The sequence below is a fragment of the Melospiza georgiana genome, chromosome 2, assembly GCF_028018845.1.
Source record: "Melospiza georgiana isolate bMelGeo1 chromosome 2, bMelGeo1.pri, whole genome shotgun sequence".
In the NCBI taxonomy this organism is placed as follows: Eukaryota; Metazoa; Chordata; class Aves; order Passeriformes; family Passerellidae; genus Melospiza; species Melospiza georgiana.
Window position 1 is genome coordinate 65,422,439 of NC_080431.1, and position 8,011 is coordinate 65,430,449.

Here is an 8,011-nt window from a genome sequence, read left to right on the forward strand (position 1 = left end):
CAGTTGTCCATAGTTTAGAAGACAATTATTTATCAAATAGTTTAGAAGACAATTACCCAGCTGCTTTTAAGAGGGAACACAGGATAAACATGTTCAGCCTGTTGTTTTTTTCTGGGAGGTGCCAAACATGCGCAGGTCTCTTGGCATTACAGATCAATTACCAGCTCTCTTCAATCCAGACTTGAAGATAAAATCTATTTCACTTGGTCAACATTTATTAAGCCTCATTAGTCTTTTTAAACATTCAGAATTTATGCCAAACAGTTGAAAAGACAATTTTTGTGGGTTTTTGTTTTTTTTTTTTTTTTGCCTTCATCTAGTAGTTACAGCTAGCTAAAGGCAGCTGGCAGGCTCAGTTGCCTGGTCCTTTGATTTGGGTCATTTTTCTATGCAAGGAAAATAGAGTGTGACTAGATCAAAGCTGGAGTTCAGATATATATGTACAGTCTTGGCAGCCACCCTGAATTTATTCCAGTCTAACTCAAATCAAAATCTGGCTTGTGATTTCCAAATAGCAGAATGCCTTGTTCTTTCTTTTGGTTAAGTTCTGACTGACTTGTAAGGAAACGGGAAAAGGTGTGACTGTTCCAGATAGATCCAAAACCAGAAGTAAGTGCATATTTGACTACAAATTTAGGAAGTTTTTTAAAATGTGCATTGTCTAAGATATTGTACTATTTACAGCCCCAGGAAACACAATGGCCTTTTCATAATGCAAAAATAATCAGAGCTATTTGAAAAAGTCTTTAGCTCACTGTTAATGCAATGGAGATAACAGGAGTTCCCTCCTTAGCATGCTGAGAGAATTGAACAACCATTGGTTTGTACATACTGGCTATAGAATCAGAGGGTGAAATCAGGTCTTGGAAGTGGTCACTGTAACCTGAGACATTTGATGTGACTGCTGAAGTTATGGCTGATATCACTGGTTTGGAGGGATGGGCAATGCTGACAAGGGGTTTCGTGGTGTAAGTGGGCTGGGTGGTAGCGGTGGACTGAGAGATATTGATGGATCAATATCTCTGATTGCTGGGGAGGGAGGCAACATGAAAATGTGTGTGCCAAACAGAGATCCCACACAAAAGAAATGTAAACAAGAGAGGGCGCACAACAAAAATGACAGTTTTCATAAAGTAGTCACTTAGTAATAATGTCGTGCACATGATTTCTGTAAATCAGTCTACACATTCTTCTTCTTTCACAGATGTTATGCCAGTTTTCAGGCAGGGAATATTTCATTTATCATACCCCAACAGCATGAAAAAGCAACATTATAACACCCTGCTACACTATGGTTGTTCAGTTTTGGACACACACTCTCTGCCTGTGTATTTCCTGTGGAATTACCTAACTTGTAGCTTCCAGGACCGAAGACCAGGTAAGAAAAAGTTCTAAGAAAAAGACCAAATAAAATTCTGTTCAATGCTATGATTTGCAAACTTATTACTACCTTACATTGTTATAAAGATGTAAAAATGTGAAACACAGAGCACACTTTATCATAAAACAGCCAAGCTTTCAGATAAGTGCATATATTTTTAAATCTTCCCCCCAAAAAAGAGTGATTTCCTTTGCATTAACTTACATTTCAGCATAGCACTCAATTTTCTAAGGTTGCTTATATATTAAGGCTATCAGATAAAGAGAATTCTGTGATCAATCTTAATCCTAAAATATCTAAGTCCTATGATGGAATCATAATAGGAATAGGAATGAGTAAAATTATCTGGTTACACTTCTTGGTGAAAAATGTTTAGGAAAGCACTTCAACATATGAAGCTAAGTGGGTACTTAATATTTTCTTAACCTGGCAACTAAGCTCTGCAAGTGTCTCAAAGACCAATATTTTCTGACAGTCATATTGAAAACAAACAAGCAAACAAACCTGATCAGCATTGCTTATTTTGTGTCAATTTTTGAGAACAACTAAAAAATTTCTCTTGGAATGTATATTAAACCGTAGTTCAAAATGTCTTACAACATCTTCCCACAAGGTGAAATTCAACTGAAGTAATGCTACAATCAAGGTGCAGCTTGCATCATTTACTCATTAGTGGAATGCCTTGCCAAGATTAAAACAGAGAGTGGAATGCAGCTCCACAGGTCTTGTTGAAGCCTAACCTCTTTGCCTTTTATTCTGCTTTTGCAAAACCTTCCCCTCTCTCTCCTTGCTTAAAGAAGGTGTTTAGGATCTGTTCAGAATAAAAATACAAACTCCTAAACTCCAATATGGGTAAAAGAACAGAGATATTTACCCCCCCCCCCAACTTTCTATACTTAATACAGAAAAAAATCTTGAAAAAAGATAATTATTTTTGTGAGAAGGAATAATTTATTATTTATTATTTAACTAAAATAGTATTTAACTAAAATTTCTTCAGGCTAGACATTTCAATGAAATGGCTTTTGGATATGTAAGAATTGAAAAAAAAGAAGTAAAGCTTCTTACTTCTGCATTATTTATATAATATCTTTTCTCCACAGTATCTTTTTATATGTAAAATAGTTTTATTTTACACAATTCAAATGGTTTTACTTATGCTTTGTTGGATTGCCAAAAACTAAAAAGAAGAAAAAAAATTTGGTCTTAGTTTCACACTGAAGTTGATACTCAATTTTTGCTTTTCCTTGTGTAACACCTCATATGCTTCTACAGAATGCTTCTCCTCCAAGTATGATTTAAAATGTCAGAATTGCATATTTTTATTTCAAGAACAAAGTCTGTCCTAAGAATAAGTAACACTTCTTTCAATGTGCACAAAAATAATGAAGAATCAATAGATCAGTAAGAGAATGTGAGTCTTCAGAAGGGAGCTGGCAGAATCCATGTTTCTGAGACAATAAATATTAAAACTGCTGAAATCACTCTGCATGATCACCTTCATTGCTGTGCTCAGGTTTGGTGTCTCCAGGACAAGAATGACAATGGCATTTAGGAGGGTGTCCAGCAATGGAGATGGTGAGGGGTCTGCAGCATATGACAGCCAAGGTGGAGCTGAGGGAAGCTGGAGATGAAAAGGGGGGGTTTTTTGCACTCTTCACGTTCCTGATGGCACACAGCATAAGGAGAAAGGCTGACAATCATGATTTGCAACAAGGGAGTTTCTGAGTATGGAAAAGGATTTATATATTTATTTTGTATTGTGTATGCTTATGTCTAAGTAGGCTCTTTTATTGTGAGCATACTTAGACACTGGAAAAAGAACACAAAGAATTGTGAAATCATCAGCCTTGGAGATATTCAAGCTTAACAGGCGAGGATCCTGAACAACCTGCTCAAGAAGACCCTGCTTTAAGCAGGACTTGGGCTACATAGCCTCCAGGGATCCCTTTCAATTTGAGCTACTCTGAAATTCTGTGAAAATCTTTTGATATACCCTAGGGTCCCTGTCTTCATAATATTGCATTGATGCAGCCCAAATCTGCAACAGTGCAAATCCAGTTGGATGAACTGCTGTGTGTCTAGCTAAACTCTTTTCAAATTTCACTAGTTGATTTAATTAAAGGATTTCTTCTCCCTGGAGTACATGTTTTGTTTGTGGTGAATCATCACAGTGCTGCCTTAGATGATGCTACCTACAACTTTTTCATCAAGGTGTGAAGGAAAAGTAGCAGTGCCAGTAAAGTGTAAAAACAATTATGGAAAGATTGTCCCAACTGTTCTGTTGGGTTGGGAGTGGAAGCAGGGGTCTCACCTGCCTGTAAAATACTATCCTACCCTCACACCTGTTTTAGTTGGGGCCTGGCTCTTCTCAGCCCTAGTCTGTAAGTGAGTGGTAAGATTTAAAGATGCACCACACAATGCAAAGTCTGGCATTCACATTCATGCTGGGAATTGTGGATTCTAGCCTTCACTACTCTAAGTTTAGTCTCAATTACTCTAACAATATCCCAGCATGGACAAGCAGGCAAACTGAAATGAATACTACACAGTCTTAATCAAGAAAGATCTCAGACTGGCAAATTTTGCAATTCAATTTACACAGATTTTATTTTTCACGTAATAGCAAGGCTGAATGCAGTGTCATAGGGTATTCTGATAAAAAAAATTAAGTCAATGTAGTAAAATGACTATTTTCTTTGTGATTTTCTTCTTAAGACTAAAATCCCAAACTATTCTGTATAGTCCAAAGAGCCAAAGATGAATGTTATAGAGGATCTACTGGATCCTGCAGATGCAGAGACAGAAGTATTCCATGAAACCACTGTGAGAATGCAATTATTTTAAGAGAAAGAAATCTGTCAGACAGTTGAAGAATATTTTCTTTTATTTCAGGGACAGAGAGTTTTGATTTAAAAAAAAAAGCCTTCAACATGTGCTAAATAGGCTTAAATTTTGATAGTCCTTGGGCTTTATTATGTCTGTCTTTCTGAGACTGAGTTCATGGTTTGAAGCTGTAATGTCCAGTTGTCCCAGTGGCTCTTTCAATATTATATATGTTGTGTCAGTGATGGAAGGTTAAAGATTTGAATGAGCTCTGTTTGGACTGGTACAAAACCAGAGTCCTTTGAGATTTTGCTAGTTATTAGTGAAAGTAACACCCACGTTGGTTTATTTAGGCCTTGGAAACACTAAATTTGCAATAAAACCCCACCTTTTTTTTTGTCTGGGTACGGTTGTAAGCAGGGGGTCACATTTCAGGTGAGTGGGAAGTGAGGATGGTGTGTGAGATCAGAATTACAGATGCATAGACTTGTGTGACCTCATTCTGATTGCCTCCAAAATGCATCTGTTTTACCACTTCTGTTGGCTCTGCTGATTTTCAATGCAAATCAAGTACCTAAACTCCATTCTTTATATTTCCTCATCAATAAATCTCACCACATATTGACGTTCTCACCTCTCCTCATTCAGTTGCTTTTGCTTAGTAGATACCTTCTTTGACATTACAATGTGAAAAGACATCTTTCTTCACATTTCCTTCTTGGTAGAGACAGCAGAACCACACGTGCACCCCAGGATATGGCAGTGCAGGTATAAGATGTGTTTTTCCACTAAATTTCTTACTGTGATATTTCTCAGATTAATTTTTTTTAGAGAATTTTAGAGAATATTGGCATATTTTAATTTTAAAATAGTGATTTCCTTTATCTGCAGATTTTTTTTTTTAAGATACAGGATAGTAAGGAGTCTTTTGGCTATCAAGGCCTTTGCAGTGAACCCATGGCAGTGAACCACAGATCTTTTTGCATCTTTCTGCACATTTGTCCTGAATATGAGTAACCAGCACATACCCCACCTTTCATTAAAAGTTCCCCCAGGACTTTTACAGAGTAACACATCTCAGTGTTGATTCCAGCTGATGCATTCTGTGATTCCATTTGACCTTTGTGCAGCTATCAGGCCTTTCCAGCTCATGACCATCCCAGGAATATCAAGTAATTCTTGGCCTTAGTTCCTAAACATTTCCAACTAATGAGCTGTGGTTTTTTTGTTACTAGTTTCCCAATAAATTACATTGTGTTCTGTAGTGATAAATTTAATGTCAATCCCAAGGCTGCACAGTTCTTCCAAACAATGTTCAGACATTTTAAACCAACTTCTAACCAGGAGAAATAAGAAAATAATGACACAGCAGAGAAAAATTACCTTACATCTTGTTTTATTGTTCCAGTTGTTTATCCTAATTTAACTCATTAGTTTGACATTTGTTTCCTTCCTTTATTTTTCTAAGAGAAAAGTGATTATGTTGAAGATGTGGTATAAGACAATGAAAAATTGTAAATTTAAAAACATGCAGTTAGTGAAGTGAAAATAAATAACATTTATTATTTCATAATAAAACAAGAGCTTTTACTGAATAAATGCTATCTGAAAAATCGTATTGGTATCTTCCCAGAAAAGGCTTCATCACGATAAAACCACTCCATTATTCTAAGAATTTAATACATTAAACCAAATAAATATCTTTAGAAATCATAATTCTCATATATACCATGGATAAAAGAAAAAAGCCCTCCCAAAATGCTGTGGAGGAAAACATAAACTGACCATGAAGGACCTCTAGTGGCAAATATACTTCCAATCAGAAAAACCCTGACATTATGCTTGCTCAGCATTTCAGAAAGAATCACTTCTGCAGTTTCAGATTTTGACTTCAGTTCATGTAACATTTTTTTGTCTTTCCTTCAGTTGGCACAGATGTAAAAAATGTAATTTTTTTACACTAATGTACACAAAGTGTCTCTCTGAACAATGACTTTGCCCTTTACTTTTTGTCATTGTTATCTACTTTTATCACCTATTCAAACTTACGATTTTCTCAGCAGGAGGGACAGTCTGATAAGACACACTGAAATGAAATTGTTTAGCAAAAAGGAGTTGAAAGCAGATGAGGATACCAGAGCAATGTCTGTCTCGTATTTGTTATGGCTTTGCTAATTCTTTTATTTGTCCTCAGTGCAAAAGTTTGTTTTTTTAAAAAAGAAAAACAGTAAAAAAAGCTATGCTGGTACTTTTGAGTTATCCTTCATCCATTCTAGAAGATATCCAACTGTAAGAAATATTTGGATTCTTAGTTCCTTTCAGTCACACTTCAAAATAGTTTGATTATTTAGATGCAACTTTTGAATATGAATAATTTATTTTTAAAGAATTCAGTAAATGTATTGCAAAAAGTTCTTAGTCAAAAAGGAGAAATATACCTACCTCTTAGTCTAGGCCCCCAAGTTCATTTGCAATTAGCTTAGTCCCCAATGTCTAACAAACGGCACTTAAACAGTTGTTGCTGGGTTTTTTTGTTTGTTATTATTGTTAAAATTTAAATTAAAAAGAGATCAAACTTTATTTTGTTTCATATTTTTAGAATTCATAGATACCCCTCTGGCACTGCAATCTTTCTGCAGCTGAGCAGTCCAGGGTAAAGCTCTGGCCTGGCAGTGTCTTTTTGGTGTGAGGCTGCTGCAGCCTACCTGTAGCGAGGAATTCCAAGAGCTGAGCTTAAATGGAGACAAAGAGCACCAAAGACAAGATTCCCCATCTCTGGAAAACTGGCAGCAGATTGCAGACATAGGATGAATTAAATGTGAAGATAAGAGAACCACAGCTGTGGAACTCAGATATGACTAAATACACAGGGTCCGATAAGTCAGTTTCTTTTAAACTTTTCTTTAGTTTTGGTTGTGAAGAATCAGGACCAGCATGGCCAGATTCATAACTGTCATAACACTGAGACTAATCTTGGCAGACTGATTTCTTGCAGGAGCCAGAGCAGGACTTTTATTGGATTAGGAATTCAAAATTTAAATACCAGTAAACTATTCTGTTATACAAGTAAAGGAAAAATACATAAAAACTCAGTTGAATAAACAAATAGGTATGTACGTTATTAATATAGAAGTATATTTATTAATGCTTTTAAAACATGTAATTATACAGCTTTTCTTTCATAATGACCTTTAACATTACACCATCACAGAGTCAAAGAGGGTATTTGGGCTCCTCTCCCATATAGCCAATACCTTGGTAGGTATTTGAGCCTGGGCCCTTGGGGAAAGGGGAGACTAAAATTCATCTTCATTAATGACAGGTACATGGAAATGTAAAGATAACCTGAAAATGGCACAGTAATGCCTCTTTGACTCCTAAATCTAATCTTATGAGGATGAATTTGAGGAGTAGAATAAATAAACACAATGTGAATGAGAGAACTATGACAGAGAAAAACGTCTGAAAAAGAATGTTATAGTGTTGGGGGGAGAAAAATTAGATTGTGGTGCCCTGCGGGGAAAAGCTGAAGGTAGAGACCGACAGTGTCTTGTGGCAGAAAATCCTTTCTGCCGGCTCAGCGAGGACAGTGATAAATATTTGCCCCAATGAGGGCCGAAGGTTGATCTTCCTGGAGACACTTTTGGGGTTCAATTCCACCACATACAGAGCATCATTAGAAGTACTGTTAAGAAACCCACCAAAGTATGCAAAATGTCACCAGGTTCTCCAGGTGAGTTGCCCTGAGATGCAGGTGAAGACAAACAGGATGTGAAAAATCCAGAGGCATGGCAAAGAAGCAGC